General features: G+C 37.3%; 1 pseudogene; it reads right to left on the bottom strand.

Annotated features, from left to right (window-relative positions):
* The window catches only part of LOC128194418 (uncharacterized), a 66,641-nt pseudogene that overhangs the window by 31,766 nt on the left and 13,860 nt on the right, over window positions 1–21,015 (bottom strand).

The raw sequence follows: 21,015 nt of genomic DNA, 5'->3' as shown, positions 1-21,015 counted from the left end.
GGTATGGTCTATTTCCTTCAATCATGTTTGCAGCAAAAGCTTGAGATGGGTTTTCCACAGTGGTTTCCACCCAGCTAGGACATTCATCAGTATAATGGTTAGTTGAAATGCAAATTCCACACTTCTTAGCAATTTGTGGAGTTGAGGTTTTAAACAAACTTGCAATCTCGTCGAGTTTGCTTTCTAGCTTATTCAATCTTTCATCTATCCTCTTTCCATCAACTACACCATTATCAATTTCATGCGCTCCCTTCAACAAAGTCACTGAATTTTCTCTTATGCCATACTGTTGATTGTCTACTACCTTCCGTTCTAGTGACCTGTCTAAGAAAGATCCTCCGCTTGTAGCATCTGCCCATGACCTATCAGTAGGACTTAAGACTTCATAAAAGCTTAGAATAAAATCTTCCATTTGGAGTTGAGGGCATGAAGAACATAGTTTCTTGGAATCTTTCCCAATACTCATTAAGATTTTCTCTATCTCTTTGTCTTATGTCTTGGATTTCTCTACGGATGGCAGATAATCTAGATGAAGGAAAATACTTTTCAAGAAAAAGCCTTTCAATAGTTTCCCAATTTGTAATCCTTGTAGAGAGATAATACCACCAATCTTGAGCTGCTCCTTGAAGAGTAAAAGGAAAAGCTCTCATTTTAAGGCTCTTTATTGTGATCTTGGGAGACCTAAAGTTTTCACACAACATGTGGAATTGTCTCAAGTGTTTGTATGGATTCTCCTTTGATAACCCATTGAACTTTGGTAAGGCATTTAACAGGTCAGGTCTCAACTCCCACTCCTCATGAGGGTATTCAATGTTACTTCGGATAACTGTATTCTAGGAGGTGGCTAACTGTCTGATGGTTCTTTGTGCCATATTGTTTGGGTTAGGATCAGGTAAAGGATTAGATGGTATGTTTATAACTGGAGATAATGAAGGTGGTATGGCCTCAGATGTAAGAAGTGTTCCCTCAGTAGAACACCCAAATTTCAATCTTTTCCGCAGCTTACGCAAATTCCTTTCGACTTCCGGGTTAATTTGATAAATTTCTCCCGGGTTAGCTCTGGTCATGCACTACACAATCTGCTTGAAGTTGTTTCTTTGTTACTTCTCTTTTTCTTTTGTTCTTGCTTTAGAGAAAGATTTCAAATAAGAGATAAGAGAAACTTGTTGGGTCCACTCCTAGGAAAGAGAGGTGCGTCACAATGGACAACTTAAGTACCAAGTCTTTCCTAGCCAGAGTGTATTCAAACTAACCTTAAGTATTTCTCAAGAGAAATTCTTAATTAAAACAAGAACAAAGATTTTTGCTGAAACAAGAATGACTAAAGACTACAAAATAACTCAAATTAAATTAAATGTATGTGCGTTAAAAAAAATAAAGATAAAAATAAAAATAAAAAAAATAAAAATAAAAATAAGAATCAAAATATTCAAAATACTAACCGTATTCCCCGGCAACGACGCCAAATTTGATACGCTGTCGTTGAAGCTATCAAATTAATACTACTTTTCAAGGCAACTTCAGTATTGACAAGTAGTATTCAAGAAAGTAGATAGCGTTAAAGTAACCCAGAGTCGTCTCCCAACGAACACAGAATTGCTTTCGAATATCTGACTCTTATGAATGTTATGTAATGCTTATGAATAAAAGTAATGGTTGAAGAATGTTTAAAGAATAAATAAGAAACTTACAAACAATTATGATTAAATAGGCTAATTCCACTACTTTTCCAAGATAGATTCATCATCGGTTATTCCCGAATAATTGTTCAATTAATTATTGTTTAAGTTTCAAGTTAATTAAAGTACATTGTTAATTAATTTGAGGACGATCATGCATTTAACCAAAGTAAATTCTCAATCAAATGCAAAACCTTTCTAGATTATTCACAATAAATTCAACCAAAGTACATTCTCAATCAAATTCTATTGTGTTTAATCATGTTGATAAAAGTTGAAAAACTGTTATTTTCATGCTTAAAATTGATACTAAAAGCAACCTTTAACACTTAGAAACTAGCTTGAAATCATGCTTTTGTTCATATTTTTGGAAATAAGAGAGCTAGACAGGTTTATGCTTGATTTCAGTGTTTTATGCAGGTTTTAAGGTGAATTTGGTGAAAGAAGTGAAGAAGGATAGAGATGGAATCAGAAAAGACATCAAAAAGTGCAAAAGGAGAAGTCGCAACTACCGCTCAGCGGCAGTTTACCGCTGAGCAGCACTCAGGAACCCACGTTGGCTCTGCTGAGGGGTGAAAAGGCCGCTGAGGGGAGGAAAACAACTCACGCACTTACCGCTGAGCGGTAGTTTACCGCTGAGCGGCACTATTTTGGGCTTGGGCCTAATTTTCTGTATTATTACGAACAATATATAAGCTTTAGGTGTTCCTAGGGTTTGTATCTTTGGCTGAGACGAAGCAAACACTCTCTTTTCCACCCCTTGGAGGAAGATCTTGGATGCTTAGGCTACCTTCTCATCTTTCTAGGGTTTTATCTTTCATTCTTTCATTATTGTTCATCTAGATTCACCATGAATATGGTGAACTAAACCTTGTATTGTTGTTGGGGAATCAATGTAGTCTTGTGAAACTCTCATATATGGAATTAATGTTTTAACATCTTACTTTAAGATACATGCTTTCTTTCATCATTAGTTAGGGTTTTTCCTCTTTGCTTAATGCTTGCTTTGTTTAACTCATTCATTGCTATGATTATTGATTTTGTCGATATGGGAACGTACGGGGAAATCTAGATCCGGGGAATTTCTCCCACTAGCATATTGGTTGCCTTTAAGGTCCTGCACTTCAGAATTAATTACTAGGAATGCTAGGATTTGTATGAACTCGTAATTAAGGATAGGCCTTCTTGACAAGGTAATTTAGAGAGTGGCATTAACATTGATGTAAAGATTGATGAATTCCTAAAGTATATGAGAGTGGATAAGCTGAAATTGATAACCCCAACAACATACTCATCCATATCATTCATTACGTGTTTGTTTTACTCTTTTTGCCATTGATCACATTCATGCATACATGTTTAATTATTGTTTTTTTCATTTAAAACCTAAAATCAATGTTTCACAAGTCTTAAATAATCAATAAATCAGATAACTAACTAGGCCGTGAGTCCTTTGGGAAAACGATACTTGTTCTTACCTAGTTTTATTACTTGATACGATTCGGTCACACTTGCCGATTGTTAAACAAGTTTGTGGCGCCGTTTTCGGTGTTCATAAATTTGTCATCACATGTCTATTCTTAAATCCCCTAACCAAGTTAAAAGTTAATCAATCAAATTAAATTCTCAATTAATTATAGTTGAAATTATTACTACCAACCAAAGTACATTCTCAATTGATAGTAAAAACCATTTAATCATATGAAAGTTCTTAAATTAAATCAAAGTAGATTCTTAATTAAACCTAGAAACCCTGGAACTCATATAATCAATATGCATGTAGATTCAAACACATTATGATGCAAAAATCTTTACTTTTAAAAAGATAGAGAGATGAAAGACATAGAGAGAGCAAATTAAATCAATAATCAAAGTAAACAATTGCATTAACTGAACGTAACCTCAGAATCCATCATGGAATTACAACAGAATAACCCTAGATGCTTAGCTCTCCATGAATGAAGTTGAATACAAGATGAAATAAGAGAGAGAAGTAGTGAATGAATGAATGAAGTGAAGTTCCCTTTTCTGCCTCCCCTAGGTCTCTTTATATAGGGCTTGGACTCTGAATATTCAGTTGAGAGAATCTTTTATCTTATATCTTCCAAATAACTAAAAGATTTAGATAATTAAAACATTATTTGGAAGATATTTTCTGTTGATATTCTCAAATTAAATTATTTCAACAACTGACTTTTATCTTTTAGCTTTTTCTAAATTTTCCAAAATTACACATAAGCCCTAAAATTTCTTCTATCTGCACTTTAGTCCCTTCTAAACTTCCCAAAATTGCACCAAAAGTCCTTGTTTGACCAAACTTTGACCAGAGAAGGCTTGTTGACCAGCTTTGACTCATATGGTCATGGCCAATGGAAACTCGCCACGTGTCAGCCCCTTTCCCACCCAAAATTAAGGTTTTGCAGATTGGGGGAAAGGGCTTTCTCTGTCCCGCATTGCTCCGCGGCTTCTGTCATTGACTTGCTGGTTATGGAAGTGCGGTTGGTTACGCGACGGTGGAGGGACTCACCTAGTGGTGACGGGCGTGACTGATGTGCTGTGATGGTGGATGACGGTCCTTGCGGCGATGACTCAACGAGGAGATGGTGTGGTGAGGATGGTGTGCGAGCTTTGTTCGGATTGGGTTTTCTGGGTTTTTGGATTTGTAGGTCTGAGATGATGATTGGCCGTGGAAGAAGGTCGTGCGACGGCTGCAAGATGGTTGCGGCCATGGCAGTGGCAGTGCTGTAGTGGCAAGGCGCGAGTGGCGTGGAGGCGGCAGGGTGTCCTACGAGGTGATGTCGCGATTAGAGATGGAGATTGATGATGGAGGTCGCGGCGTGGTGGTGGTGCGGTAGTGACGAACGCGGTTTGGCGAACTCGCGAGGAGAGACGCGATGAAGATCGTGATTCTGGGTGGTTGGTTCTCTCGATTTTGATGGAGGCTGGTGGCGCTGTTCGAAGGTTGATAGTGGTCTGGGGTTGTGCGGCGGTGATGATGCCGGCGACGCTAGGGAGAAGATGAAGATGGTTAGCGAGAAGCGTGGTGGTTGCTTGCGGTGGCTTAATGGTTGACGGTGTTGTCGCGGCGAAATGGTTGAGGCGTTGTGGTGGCAGGAATGGTGGTCCGTTGATGCGTCAGCGGGAAAGGAGGAGATGAACGGTAGTCATGGAGGTTGCGGCAGCGACGGACGACACTATAGGTGGCTAGGGTTTAGATTAGGGTTTCTCTTTGGAGAAGATGATGCACATGTGTTAGGGCTGAGGTGGCGTGTTCTGATTGGTTCACTAGTAAGTGAAAGGATTAATGATGTGGCATCATTTGTATGGTTCAATTAGTTAATGGTGGATTGCCACGTGGCATGATCTGGTGAAGTCTGACTAGTTAGTGCTAGGAGGGGTACGAGTAAGGAAATTTAGGGGGTGTATTCAGAATAGGATTACTATTTGGCTTAGTGTTGGGCCTGGTTAAGAGAAGATGGGTGTATGTAGGAAAATTGGGAGGTGCAAGGGTAAAGTCTGTCGGTTTGGCTCATTTGTATCTTATTTTCCGAATAAAATCTGATTTTGGGCCTTGAATTGCTATTTGGACCAATAAAACTTATATTCTCAGCTGCACAAATAAACGTAAGAATTTCCAAGAATAATTTATGCATCTAAAAATCACCTTTTAAGTCCCTTTTTATTCCCAAACCCAACAATTCCAATCATCACAAATTCACTTAAAATCAACCATTTAAACACAATTATCCCATCAAAATTTTAATTTTAAAGCATAAATGGGGGCACAAATATGCACTCATCAGCAATTTAAGAGCATTGATGCGTTTTGTCATTTATTTCTTGCATGTTAATTAGTTCACACATCTTGCTTTAGGACCATTCAATTTATTGTTTTCATGTTGTCTAATCTGTTCGGCTTCTTTAGCTTCCCGCATTTCCAATTTCCTCACTTTTAGAGACCGTTTGGTCTCAATGTAGAACCGTTTGGTCATCTGTAGGACCGTTCGGTCTTCATGCTTTGTTCATTTATTTCAATTTTTTCAATTATGTTTGGTTGTATTTAATTTCCAATTTTAATTTAGTTCATTTCTAAGCACAAAAACACTTTCAAAACCCCCCACTATGTGTTTGACCTAAGTCTCGAACCACATTTGGTCCTTGAGAGACAACCTAAGAGTCACTTCCTAGCACTACACTACATTCTTATTTGCACATCAAATTTGTATGGCCCGCGACAACCACTTCAAATTTTGGCGCCGTTGTCAGGGACCAACGGTTCGGTCTTAGGTTTTTTGTTATGTTAGTATATGTTGTGTTTTGTGCTCCTTGGGAGCCGGTTCCACTTGATGAGGAGGATGTTTGTTGTGTTTTCAACACTGGACTGATACATTTGTTGCCCAAGTTTCATGGTTTTGCAGGTGAATGCCAACATAAATATTTGGAGAAGTTCTATCTCATTTGCTTTGTAATGAAACCTCCAGATGTCCCGGATGATCACATTTTCTTAAGGGCATTTCCGCACTCATTACAAGGAGTAGCAAAGGATTGGGGATACTGTCTTCCTCCAGGATCCGTCACCAGTTGGGAAGATCTTGAGCATCAGTTTCTGGACAAATTCTTCCCTGTGCAGTATGGTTACAACAATGATTCTGGGTGGAATGATCCTAACATGGAATGGTATGGGACCGTAAAACATCAATATCAAGAACCACCATTCCAAAATACTTGTATGCCTCCGCCAGTCCAGCAACAACAGCAGTTGCAACTTTATGAGCCTGCCCAAATAGCTCCTCAACCTTCTACTTCTGAGCCTACATTGCAAGAGTTGTTGGAGAAGATGACCATGCAAAACCTTCAGTTTCAGTAAGAGAACAAAGCATACTTTCAAAGCTTGAGCAATCAGATAGGGTAGATGACCACTCAGCTCAATCAGGAACAGTCTCAAGACTTAGGGCAATCACCATTTCAGACTGTTCAGATTCCTGATGATGTCAGTGTCATCCACATAGGAGATGAGGAGCAGAGTCATGAGTTTACTACTACGCCACCTACTTTCCTACCGCCCTATGTCCCTACTCTTGCATCTGAGGAGACTGCTGAAGATTTTAAGGAACAGGCAAATATAAGAAACACTTTTGAGATAGGTAGACCATCATCATCTTCCACCACTTCAGCCATATTTAGGGAAGTGGAGGTAAACATACCTCAGTTTGATTATGCTGTTGATGATTATGTTGTTCATGATTATGCAGTTGATAGGTATGTTGATGATTGTATTGTTGATGAGCATGCTTTTAATTCTCCGTCTCTACATGATGAGAACCACTTTTTTCTATCACATATGAATGTTTATTCTCCATGCACTTCATGAATCTAAGCCTGTGTTTGATATTGTTTCTAAATTTGAATTTGATTCATGTTCTGAGGATATATCTGAGGTTCAGCCTGTTACACTGGGATTGGGTGTTATACCCCTGCATGTCATTTCTTTGGAACCACATTTGACATACACATTTCTCTGGAGCTTAAAACCTCACATATAAGCTGATTCACATTTGACATACACATCCTGCTTAATCTCACAATCACAATCATAATATCCTGCATTTGTTCACAAAGCTTGTGAATCACCTGTATAAGCATTTTATGTGCACATCTATCTCAACATCAATCAATCAATAATCATCATCAAGCATTACTTATCACACAATAACAATCAATAGCAAACCATCATAACAAACCAGGTTTCCAATAGAGTACATCAACCCTAATCTAAAAGCATAAAATACGTACAGAACACTGGGTTGCCTCCCAGTAAGCGCTTGTTTAACGTCACGAGCCTGACCCAAACTTTCAAGGATCAACCAACAGCATCATTGTGGAAAATTGTTGCACCTCTCCCCCTAGATAGGGCTTGAGACGTTGAGCATTCACCACCCAACTTCTCTGTGGATCATCAGTAGCTGGATTAAATATTTCAATTGCTCCATGCGGATGCACTTCTTTTATCACAAATGGTCCTGACCATTTTGACTTCAGCTTCCCAGGAAATATCTTCAATCTTGAATTGAACAATAGTACCTGTTGTCCTGGATTGAAAACTCTATTCACCAACTTCCTGTCATGATAAAATTTGATCTTGTCTTTATAAGCCTTGGATGAATCATATGCATGTAATCGCATTTCTTCAAGCTCCAAAATCTGCCTTCTGCGTGTGCATTGAGTTTCATAAGGATCAAAATTCAAGAATTTCAAAGCCCATAACGCTCTATGCTCCAATTCTACTGGCAAATGACATGCTTTCCCATATACTAATTGAAATGGTGATAATCCCATAGACGTTTTCATTGCCGTCCTATAAGCCCAAAGAGCATCATCCAATTTGAGAGACCAATCTTTTCTTGATGAAGTCACTGTTTTTTCCAGGATTCTTTTTATCTCCCTGTTAGACACCTCAGCTTGTCCATTGGTTTGTGGATTATAAGGTGCAGCTACCTTATGTTTTACTCCATAGTGTTTGAGTACTTTCTCTAGCTGATAATTGCAAAAAGGAGATCCTCCATCACTAATCAACACTCTTGGAGTGCCAAAACGTGAGAATATCTGCCTCTTCAAGAATTTAATTACTTTGCTAGCATCATTTTTAGGACAAGCTAATGCTTCCACCCATTTACTCACATAATCCACTGCTACCAGAATATATTCATTGTTGAAAGATGGAGGGAAAGGTCCAACAAAGTCAATACCCCAGCAATCAAATACCTCAACCTCTAAAATACCTTGTAAGGGCATCTCATGACGTTTAGTGATTGTCCCTGCTCTTTGACATTTATCACAATTTCTAGCATGATTATGGGCATCTTTAAATAAAGTTGGCCAATAAAATCCTGATTGAAGGACTTTTGCTGCTGTTCTTTCTCCATTAAAATGTCCTCCATAAGGTGAATCATGACAATGCTAGAGAATTCCTTCTGCTTCTTCATTTGTCACACATCTCCTCAGAAGATTATCTGCTCCAATCTTGAACAAATAAGGATCATCCCAAACAAACTGCTTGGCATCATGCAAAAATTTCTTTCTTTGTTGCCAAGTTAAGTCTTCCGGCATGACCCTTGCAGCTTTGAAATTAGCCATATCAGCAAACCAGGGCCTCTGTTGAATATACATGAGTGTTTCATCTGAAAAAGATTCCCAGATTTCGGATTCCTTGCTAGTGACCTCATTGTTGACTAACCGTGACAAATGATCGACAATCAAGTTCTCACTTCCTTTCTTATCACGGATTTCTACATCAAATTCTTGCAACAGTAGTACCCATCTAATCAGACGTGGCTTCGAATCTGGCTTTGTCAACAAATATTTGATAGCTGCATGATCTGTATAGACAGTCACCTTAGACCCAATAAGATAAGGTCTAAATTTCTCTAGAGCATACACAATGGCCAGATATTCTTTCTCTGTGGTAGCATAATTCAGTTGAGCATCATTCAGAACTTTGCTAGCATAATAAATTGGGTGAAACTTTTGTTCTTTCCGCTGGCCAAGGACAACTCCTATTGCATAATCACTTGCATCACACATTAATTCAAAATTTTGATTCCAATCTGGCGCTACAATTACTGGAGCTGACACTAACTTCTTCTTCAATGTGTCAAAAGCTTTCAAACAGTCTTCATTCATCACAAAAGGAGCATCCTTCATCAAAACATTACTCAATGGTTTAGCAATTTTTGAGAAATCTTTGATGAATCTTCTATAAAATCCAGCATGACCAAGAAAACTCCTAATCCCCTTTACATTTGTTGGTGGAGGCAATTTCTCAATGACTTCTACTTTAGCTTTATCTACCTCAATTCCTTTAGCAGAGATTTTATGCCCCAGTACAATTCCTTCAGTTACCATGAAATGACATTTCTCCCAATTAAGAACAAGATTTGTCTGAACACATCTTTTGAGGACAGTGTTTAGATTAGCCAAACATCTTTGGAAAGAATTTCCAAAAACTGAGAAATCATCCATGAATACTTCAATGCATTTTTCTAAGAGATCTGCAAAAATTGCCTGCATACACCTCTGAAATGTAGCTGGAGCATTACATAATCCAAATGGCATCTTTCTATATGCAAAAATACCAAAAGGACAAGTAAAAGCCGTGTTCTCCTGGTCTTTTGGATCAACCACAATTTGATTGTATCCAGAATATTCATCTAGAAAACAATAGAAAGCCTGCCCTGATAACCTTTCTAACATCTGATCCATGAAAGGAAGAGGAAAATGATCTTTCCTAGTGGCTTTATTTAGCTTCCTGTAATCAATGCACATACGCCAGCCAGTAACTGTCCGAGTAGGAATAAGTTCATTCTTATCATTATGAATTACTGTCATCCCACCTTTCTTTGGAACCACCATTACTGGACTCACCCATTCACTATCTGAGATTGGATAGATGATACCAGCTTCTAGCAGTTTCAACACTTCTTTTCTTATCAGAGATTTGAGAAAAGTGATAATTCTTCCTTATCCTAAGGGGAGTGAAAAGATTGAAAAAGAGAGACAATTTGGGCGCTTTAAAGACATCTTCAGGCAATCGGAGATTACAATACCTTTGAATGAAGCATTGCAACAAATTCCAGCTTATGCAAAGCACATGAAGCAAGTCTCCACAAAGAAGAGATATCTAGATGAAAAGGGAGATTGCAGTGCTATTGAGAAGAAGTCACTTCCTCCAAAGGTGAAAGATCTAAGATGTTTTACTATTCCTTGCGTCATAGGGAAGGAGAGAATAAGGAAAACCCTAATTGATTTAGGGTCAAGCATTAATCTGATGCCTTTATCTCTGCTTGAAAGGATTGGTGATCTTGAAGTCAAGCCAACAAAGGTGACTTTCCTAATGGCAGATGGATCTTCCAAGAAACCTTATAGTGTGGCGGAAGATATGATGGTTTGCATAGACAAACTAAAACTCCTGGTAGATTTTGTGGTGATGGAGATGAAGGAGGATGAGAAGGTCCCAATCATTCTTGGAAGACCGTTTATGAAAACGACAAAGGTAATAATCAATGTGGATGATGGGATGATAGTGCTTCAAGACCGAGAAGAAAAGGTGATCTTTAATGTCTTCAAAGGGGAGCAGCAGATTCAAGAAAAGGAGGCTAATCATAAAGCTGCATGTAAGGATGCACCATTGACTAGTTCAAAAGCTGCAAAGTCGGTCTTCAAAGGTAAACAGTGTTTCTTATCACAGGTTAGGGAAGAAGAAAAAGATGGCAAAGGAAGGAAGGTTCATGATGACTCTATCCAGGCACAACTCAAACTTGGTACACTAGTAAGATTCAAGAACAAGTTGTGGGTTGTGAAAGACTATAAAGAGAATGGAGTGATAGAAATTGAAGCTCCATATTCAATGAGAGTCAAAAAGGTGGACCGGAAGCAGTTGATGAGTTGGTGTGATGAAAGAAAAAGGAACACCAATAGTGAAGATAGAACTTGAGTTTATTGGGTCAAGTTAATGACGTTAAAAGAGCGCTTACTGGGAGGCACCCAAGTGATTTGAGATCATTAATTTCTTTGATTTTGGTTATGTAATTTTATAAACTTTGGGACATTGATTTATGTTGTTTGAGATTTTATGGTATAACATCTACTGATGGATGCTAGGTGGTTGAGTATCTACTGAAGGATACTAGGTTTGTTTACACCTATTGATGGGTGTTGGTAAGAAAGATTTGAACTTACTGAAGGGTGCTGGAGGATTTTGGGTCAGAATGGAAGGTTGTATTGATACCTGACTTGGCTCCACAGTTTGGGGAGCAATTGGAGAATGGGAACTGGGGGAGACTAGCCACTTACCCTACACCAGCTAGCATAGTAGTAGTGAAAGAATTTTACACCAATGCAAGAAGGTTGGGTGATCATCTTGCTAAAGATTATCTGAGCTATGTTAAAGGACACCTCATTTGGTATGACCCTAATTCCATTAATAAATTCTTAAATACTGAATGGGCTGGTGAGTAGTGTCAGTTTGCTCTTAATATGGAAGAAGGAGCAGACTTTGGTGATGTGGAAAGTGTGCTATGTGTGCCTGGTGGACACTTTCAGAGAAACAAGAATGGTGCTGTAGTGAACATCAGGAGAGTTGATCTGACTCCTCTAGCAAAGTATTGGATGGCATTTTCTCATGCCAACATCCAGCCATGCTCACATGTCTCAGACATAACTGTTAGTAGGGCGCTTCTCTTGTATTGTGTGCTCAAAGGGATGAGCATTAATATTGGCCAGGTTATGGCTAATGAGATACAGGTGTGTGCCAACACTATGAATAGCAAAGAACCTTTGGGGCATCCCTCTCTGATTATACATTTATGTGAGCTAGCTGGGGTGAATATCTCTGCTCCACCATTTGAGAGGCCTAGGAAAGCTATTGATGAGGCCTATTACAAACAATATTGTGGAGGTGATGAGGCAGCTCAGCCAGTACCACGCTGTCCTCGTAGAGAAAGAGGACCACCACAGGGCCAGGCATCTAAAGAGACTCAGGAGACAGAACCATTTCAGATGAGGGACATGTATATGTCTCTTATAGATGCTTGATAACAGTTGAAAAACTATTATTTTTACACTTAAATTTGACTTGAAAGACAACCTTTATGACTTAGAAACTAGCTTGGAATCATGTTTTTGTTGAAGTTTTGGAAATAAGAGCGTTGGACATGTTTTATGCTTGATTTCCTTATTTTTGTAGGTTTTTAAGATGAATTGAGTGAAGGAAGTGAAGGAGATAAGAGTTGGATTCAGAAAAGGAAGAAAAAGTGCATAAAAGGAAGAAGCTGCAAGTACCGCTTAGTGCCATTTACCGCTGAGCGGCACTTTGAAGACCCGCAGTCACCGCTGAGGGGCAAAACTGCAGCTGAGGGGCAGAATAGCAGTCGCACTTATTGCTAAGCGGTATTTACCACTGAGCGGCATTCTTATGGGCTTGGGCTCAATTTTTTATAATTTTTAGAATACTATATAAGGTTTTAGTTAACCTAGGTCAGTCATCTTTGGTTGGGACGAAGCAGAAACACACTCTTTCACCCCTTGGAGGAGGATTTTGGATGCTACAACTCCTTTCTCACCTTTCTAGGGTTTTATCTTCCACTCTTTCATTGTATTTCATCTAGTTTCACCATGAATATGGTGAACTAAACCTTTATTTTTGGTTGAGAATCAATGTAATCCTTTGAAGCTCTCATGTATTGAATTTGTTCTTCAAGATCTTTTTTAAGATACATGCTTTCTTTTATTAATTTTTAGGGTTTTTCCTCTTTGCTCAAAGCATGCATTGTTTAACTCATTTGATGTCATGATTATTGATTTTCTCGATATAGACACATACAGGAAAATCTAGATCTGGGGAATCTCTCCTGATAGTAGTGTAAACCTAGACATAGGAGTATGATGGTTGGTTGCCTTTAAGCTTTTGTGTTGTGTAATGCATGAGTAATTGCTAGGGAGACAAGACATTGTAAACTAGTGATTATGATTAGGCTTTCTTCACCGAGACAGCGAGTTTAAGGTAATTTAGAAAGTGGCATTAACAATTAATAATGAAAGATGAATTCTTGATTACATGAGAGTGGATAGGATGAAATTGATAAACCCCAACAACATATTCATTCATATATTTCAAACCACGTGTTCTGTTTCTTCTTGCCCATTGATCAAAACATGCATTCATATTTACTTTCAAGTATTTTGCATTTAAAATCTACAAGAATTGGTTTTACAAGTCTTAGATAATCTACAAATCACATAACTGTTTAGGCCGTGAGTCCTTTGGGAGAACGATACTTGGTCTTACCAATTTTATTACGTGATACGATTCGGTTATACTTGCCGACAGTTTAATAATGCTAGGCTGCAGTCCATCCACAGAGGGTAGGTGGCCATAGGAGAGATGATTATTGGGATGTATGATACACCCCCAACACATAGGTGGACCATGGATGAGTTTGATAATGTGGTGGCATGGCTAGAGGAGCAAGCTCAGGGCAGTGGAGCTGGAGCTTCAGCTATGGATGATGATGGATATGAGGATGCCTTTGAAGATGCTGAAGATGATGGAGAGGAGGAAGATTCAGATGACAGCATGAGATGATGAGGAGTTGCGATAGCATTTACTAATGGGTGCTATCACCTCTAGAGCAGGATTTTTATCTGTTGTTTTGTTGAACTTATTTGCTTTTGTTTTTAGAATAGGGTTGTGATGTACTCAGTTTGAAACTTTATCTGTTATGATGATTTGCTTGTGACTTATGCATGATGAGTAATGCTTGATGATGCTTGGATATTGATTGATGTTGAGATATTGCACTATATGCTGATATACAAGTGGTTGTTCACAAGCTATGTGAACATATGCATGATGTTGGGATTGTGATTATGATGCTAAGCAGGATGTGTATGTGGAATGTTGAATGAGCCTATATGTGAGGTTTTGAACTGCAAAATTTTTGTGATTGAATACTATTACATTGAAAGCATGAATGACTTTGCCCAGGTTTCTATGACTGAATCACTTGCTTGTATGTGTCATATGATCAAGGCCATTTGTTGGTAACCCTTTTTAGCCAAATTCATGATTTTAGCCCAATAAAAGAGAGCACAATGTGTTCTATCCTTTGAACCCTTAGCCTTGAACATGATAGAAAACCCTTTTTGAAAATATTTACCTTGAGTTGAGTTAAAAAATATCTTATGGTATTGATAAATGTTCAAGTTTGGGGTTGTTGGGAGGTCTAAAAAGGGAATATGAAAAGAATTTAGCTAAGCACGTGAAAAGGAAAATAAAAAGGGAAGAAAAGAAAGAAAAAGAAAAGCTCAATGCAAAGGAAAGTTGGGAAGAAGTAAGAATGGTTGTGTTTAAATGATGATTCTCTTAACTCAAGGATTTTGTGATCCAGAAGAACCAATTTTCTTCTTAGCCCAGCCACATTATAAGCCATAGAAAGTCCTTGTGATGATGCTTGCTTGTGAGTGTATTTGATTGTGGTTAAATGAAAGGTAAAGTTGATTGATGTGACATCGTGATAGTAGAGTGAATGAGTGACCTATATACACTTGTGTGATTGAGTGAAACACTTTATCTAGTGAGGAATAATTCCATGAGCACATGATTACATCTATGCTTAGTTAATTGATCATTCATGAGAATAGCATTTGTTGGATACTTTGTGATTATGTGAACACCACAATGAGTTTGATGGAATTAAAGCATGTGTGCATCTTAACTGAATTCTTTTTGATTAGCTAATTTGAGTAATTACTTGTCTTGAAAGAAAGAGTTTTTGAATGTGGTGTACCATTGTATGGATTGGTGGAAGATTGAGTTACATTTTGTTTGCTTGAGGACAAACAAAGTTCTAAGTTTGGGCAGTGGAGCTGGAGCAGCTGGAGCTTCTACTATGGAGGATGATGATGATGATGAGTTTGAAGATGTTGAAGATGTTGAGGATGATGAAGAGGAGGAAGATTCAGATGACACCATGGGTTGATGAGGAGCTGAGATAACATCTACTGATGGATGCTATCACCTCTAGAGTAGGATTTTTATCTTTTCTTTTAAATTCTGTTGAACTTATTTGCTTATGTTTTTAGAATAGGGTTTGATGTACTTAGTTTGAAACTTTATATGTTAGGATGGTTTTCTTGTGACTTATGCATGATGAGTAATGCTTGATGATGCTTGGATATTGATTGATGTTGAGAGTGTGCACTATATGCTGATATACAGGTGGCGGTTCACGAGCTATGAGAACAAATGCATGATGTTGTGATTGTGATTATGATGATAAGCAAGATGTGTATGTGGAATGTGAATGAGCCTATATGTGAGGATTTGAACTCCAGAGTTTTTGGTAAATGAATGCTATTACTTTGAAAGCATGAATGACTTTGCCCAGGTTTCTATTACTGAATCACTTGCTTGTATGTATGACATGATCAAGGCCATTTGTTGTTACCCTTTATTAGCCAAATGCATGATTTTAGCCTAATAAAAGATAGCATAATGTGTTCTAACCTTTGAACCCTTAGCTTTGGACATGATAGAAAACCCTTTTTGAAAAGTTTTACCTTGAGTTGAGTTGAAGATATCTTGTGGTATTGATAAATGTTCAAGTTTGGGGTTGTTGGGTGGTTTAAGAAAAAGGGAATATGAAAAGCATTGAGTTAAGCATGTGAAAATTAAAAGAAAAAGGAAAAGAAAAGAAAGAAAAAGGAAGGCTCAATGCAAAAGAAAGTTGGGAAGAAGGAAGAATGGTCGTGTTTAGATGATTCACTTAACTCAAGGATTTTGTGATCTAGAAAAACCAATTTTCTTGTTAGCCCAGCCACATTATAAGCCATAGAAAAGCCCTTGTGATGATACTTACTTGTGATTAAGTTTAATTATGGTTAAATGAAAGGCAAAGTTGATTCATGTGACATTGTGATAGTAGAGTGAAGGAGTGACCTCTTATACACTTGTGTGTTTTTGAGTTAAACACTTTTTTCTGGTGAGGAAAAATTCCATGAGCACATAATTACATCTATGCTTAGTTGATTGATCATTAATGAGAATAACATTTGTTGGACATTATGTGATTATGTGAACATTGAAGCATGTGTGCATCTTGATTGAAGTCTTTGTGTTGAGCTGATTTGAGTAATTACTTGTCTTCAGAGAAGGAGTTGTAAATGTGGTGAACCATTGTATGGATTGGTGGAAGATTGAGTTACATCTTATTTGCTTGAGGACAAACAAAGTTCTAAGTTTAGGGTTGTGATAACAGTTGAAAAACTGTTATTTTTATACTTAAATTTGACATAAAAAACAACCTTTATGACTTAGAAACTAGCTTGGAATCATGTTTTTGCTTATGTTTTTGAAATAAGAGAGTTGGATGGGTTTTATGCTTGGTTTCCCTTGTTTTTGTAGGTTTTAAGATGAATTGAATGGAAGAAGTGAAGTAGCCATAAGTTGGAGTCAGAAAAGGAAGAAAAAATGCATAAAAGAAGAGCAACAAGTACCGCTCAGCGGAAATTACCGTTGAGCGGCACTCTGAAGACCCGCAGTCACCGCTGAGGGGCAAAACTACAGTTGAGCGTCAAACTGAAGAATCGCGCTTATCGCTGAGCGGAAATTACCGCTGAGTGGCATTTTAATGGGCCTTGGGCCACTTTTCTGTAATCTTTAAGAGTCTAGATAAGGTTTTAGTCGACCTAGGGTTAGTATCTTTTGGCAGAACGAAGCAAAATCACACTTTCTTCACCCCTTGGAGGAGGATTTTGGATGCTCAAGCTTCACTCTTCAAATTCTAGGGTTCTATCTTTCATTCTTTCATTGTTTTTCATCTAGTTTAACCATGATTATGGTGAACTAAACCTTCATTGTTGTTGGGGAATCAATGTAATCCTTTGAAACTCTCATGTATTGAATTGGTTCTTTAAAATTCATATGCTTTCTTTCATTAATTGTTAGGATTTTTTTCTATACTCTATGCATGCTTTGTTTAACTCATTCAATTGCATAATCATTGATTTTATTTATATGGACACATATAGGTTAATCTAGACATGAAGAAATTCTCCCAATAGTAATATTGTCTAGACATAGGAATAGGAGGATTGATTGACTTTAAGCTTCTATGCGAATGTAATGCATGAATAATTGCTAGGGAGACAAGACATTGTAAACTAGTGATTAGGAGTAGGCTTTCTTCACCAAGACATTGGGTTTAAGGTAAATTAGAAAGTGACATTAACATTAATGAAGAAGATGAATTCTTGAGTACATGAGAGTGGATAGGATGAATTGAAACCCCCCAACAACATCATCATCATATATTTCAATCACGTTTTTCTTCTTTTGATCCAATTGATTAATACATGCATTCATATTTACTTTTCGGCATTTGCATTCAAGCTACAAGAATTTGTTTTACAAGTCTTATTTAATCAACAAATCACATAACTGTTTAGTCCGTGAGTCCTTTGGGAAACAATACTTGGTCTTACTATTTATTATTACTTGATACTTGTCGGGGGTTAACCGTGAGGCAATCGTGGAGAAGCTTCAACAATTTCTCAATGTGAAGGGGAAGAATGGAGTTGAAAAGGATCGGAAACAAGATCAATAGGCAAGTCATCTTCTTAAAGAGAAGGTCTGGTTTGACCATGAAAGCCCGCGAGATCTTTGTGCTTTGTGATGCTAATCTGGCTCTCGTAGTCTTCTCTACTAAAGGCAAACTTTTGGAATACTTGAAAAATTTGGCTACTTTCGGGCGTCACATCTATTAGTGAGAAGGGCAAAAATGAGAAAACATAAAGTGAAAGGGGTAAAAGTGAGAAAGCATACTTTCATATCAGGATTAAGTGACTAATCCTACGTAGCAAGAGAGAGAAAGCAAGATTCAGAGTTTTTTAGAGAGAGAGGGAGCCGAGAGAATGAAGCTCTGCTAGGGTTTGCTCTCTACAAACGCAACTCAGAAATGAAGAAGATGATGATCAGAGTAGAGAGAAAAAACAGAGAATGCACACACAAGGTACTGAGTAAGTAAACTGTATATTCTGATTTTTTTGCTTTTATAGTAGTTGAAATACATTGAATCTGTTTTTCTGTTTTTGTTTATTCTAACAACATCAACTTGAAATTCATTTAGTTTGAGAAAATCTTAAAAGGTTTAATAATAGCTTTAACCTCATGCGAGACAAAATTAACTTGGCTTTTCGTTTATGACAGTTAGCCCATATTTGGTATTTTCATCATAGAACATATGGATGATTTATTTCGAAGTAATCATGAGTCAATGCAGTATTTGTGTAGCCAACCATGAATAATAATATTTAGAATAAATTATTTATGAAATCTCTTTGCATTTTAGTTACAGTTATAATATCACTACAATATATAATAGATGTTTACTTGTTAAAGTAACAACTAAATCACGTTTTGATGCAGTAAAAGGCATTAGTTATTAGTCTTTGTGTTCTGCCAACGCTTGTGATTTTGGACTGACTTAATATTAGGAATTAAAAGCATGATTATATATAAAGTGACTGCATACAACTAATATGATAATAAATGTTTGCAATAAATGTTAGCTTAACTTAAGAAAACAAAACTGTAGTTCTGATCAAAGAACAACACTACTAAAAGCGATACAAAAAAGTGTGTTTAAACTAAAAAGTTATGACATGGTGTCCAATTTCCAATTTTGGAGAACAATGGATGCAAGAGAGCATGTATTATGGAGGCTTGTTGTTAGTGCAGCAGGCACACCTGAGTATACCTTGACCAAAGAGGACGTTGGTAGTTGTGTGGCGTTTGTGTACATACCCATTAATTTTGAGAGCCAAGAAGGAAAATTTATGTGTGTAATGTCTTCTGTTGTGAAACAAGCACCTCCAAAGGAATGGGTGAATTACAAGAGAATAGCAAGGAGGACCTGAAGGATCTAGCAGAGTTCAGTGGTATAAAACACATTCGTCAACTTTGGATGAAAACACTCTTGAAGCATTAAGTACTTCTAAAATTGCCAAAGCATTTTGCATACCTCTTGGAGCTGTGGGCTATTACATTGTGGCAAAATTTATTACCATGACTCCTGATGGTGATTCTGAAGAACCAGTGTTAGTAATATCTAATAAAGCAGTAGAGACTCTTCCTCTAAGGTTGAATTTCTTATCTATCATTGGGGATTACAGTGAAGATGGAATTTTGACAACTTCATATGGATATATTGGAGGTCATGAAGGAAAGAGTATATATAGTTGGTATATTCATGAGGTTGAAGGTCATTCAAGTTCTCGGATACCAGGGGTTTCGGGATTGCAGTACCGTATCACCAAAGAAGGCGTTGGAAAATTCATCTCATTCTAGTGTACTCCAATACGAGATGATGGTGTTGTTGGTGACTGATAAGCTGTCGTTGAAGCTATCAAATTAATACTACTTTTCAAGGCAACTTCAGTATTGCCAAGTAGTATTCGAGAAGGTAGATAGGGCTAAAGTAACCCTTAGTCGTCTCCCAACGAACACATAATTGCTTCTGAATATCTGACTCTTACGAATGCTATGCAATGCTTATGGATAAAAGTAATGGTTGAGGAGTGTTTAAAGAATAAATAAGAAACTTAAAAACAGTTACGATGAATTAGGCTTATTCCACTGCTTTTCCAAGATAGATTCATCATCGGTTATTCACGAATAATTGTTCAATTGATTATTGTTTAAGTTTCAAATTAATTAAAGTACATTCTTAATTAATTTGTGGGCGATCATGCATTTAACCAAAGTAAATTCTCAATCAAATGCAAAATCTTTCTAGATTATTCACAATAAATTCAACCAAAGTACATTCTCAATCTAATTCTATTGTGTTTAATCATGTCTATTCTTAAATCTCCTAACCAAGTTAAAAGTTAATCAATCAAAGTAAATTCTCAATTGATTATAGTTGAAATTATTACTACCAACCAAAGTACATTCTCAATTGATAGTAAAAACCATTTAATCATATGAAAGTTCCTAAATTAAATCAAAGTAAATTCTCAATTAAACCTAGAAACCCTAGAACTCATATAATCAATATGCATGTAGATTCAAACACATTATGATGCAATAATCTTTACTTTTAACAAGATAGAGAGATGAAAGACATAGAGAAAGAACAACTTAAATTAATAATCTAAATAAACAATTGCATTAACTAAACGTAACCTCAGAATCCATCATGGAATTACAGCAGAATAGCCCTAGATGCTTAGCTCTCCATGAATGGAGTTGAATACAAGATGAAAGAAAAGTGAGAGGAGTATGAGAGAATGAATGAAGTGAAGTCCCCTGGGTCTCTTTAAATAGGCTTGATCGGGCTTGGACTCTGAGTATTCAGTTGATAGAATCTTTTATCTTATATCTTCCAAATAACTAAAAGATTTAAATAATTATAACATTATTTGGAAGATATTTTCGGTTGATATTCCCAAATTAAATTAATTCAACAACTGAATTTTATCTTTTAGCTTTTCTGAATTTTCAAAATTGCACAAATGCCCTGAAATTTCTTCTATCTGCACTTTAGCCCCTTCTGAGTTTCTGAAATTGCAAGAAAGCCCCTCAATTGACCAAACTTTGACCAGAGAAGGCTTATTGACCAGCTTTGACCAGAGGAGGACGCACCAATGGGAGCTCGCCACGTGGCTTTCCCCTTTTCTCCCAAATTAGGGTTCAGATTTGGGCAAAGGCTTGCCCCTGCGCCGCGTTTCTCTTCACTGTTTCGGCGCTATGCATGGTGAAGACGCGAGTGAAGGAAGA

Source organism: Vigna angularis, chromosome 10, assembly GCF_016808095.1.
Source record: "Vigna angularis cultivar LongXiaoDou No.4 chromosome 10, ASM1680809v1, whole genome shotgun sequence".
Classification (NCBI taxonomy): domain Eukaryota; kingdom Viridiplantae; phylum Streptophyta; class Magnoliopsida; order Fabales; family Fabaceae; genus Vigna; species Vigna angularis.
This window is presented reverse-complemented; position numbering and strand designations above follow the sequence as displayed.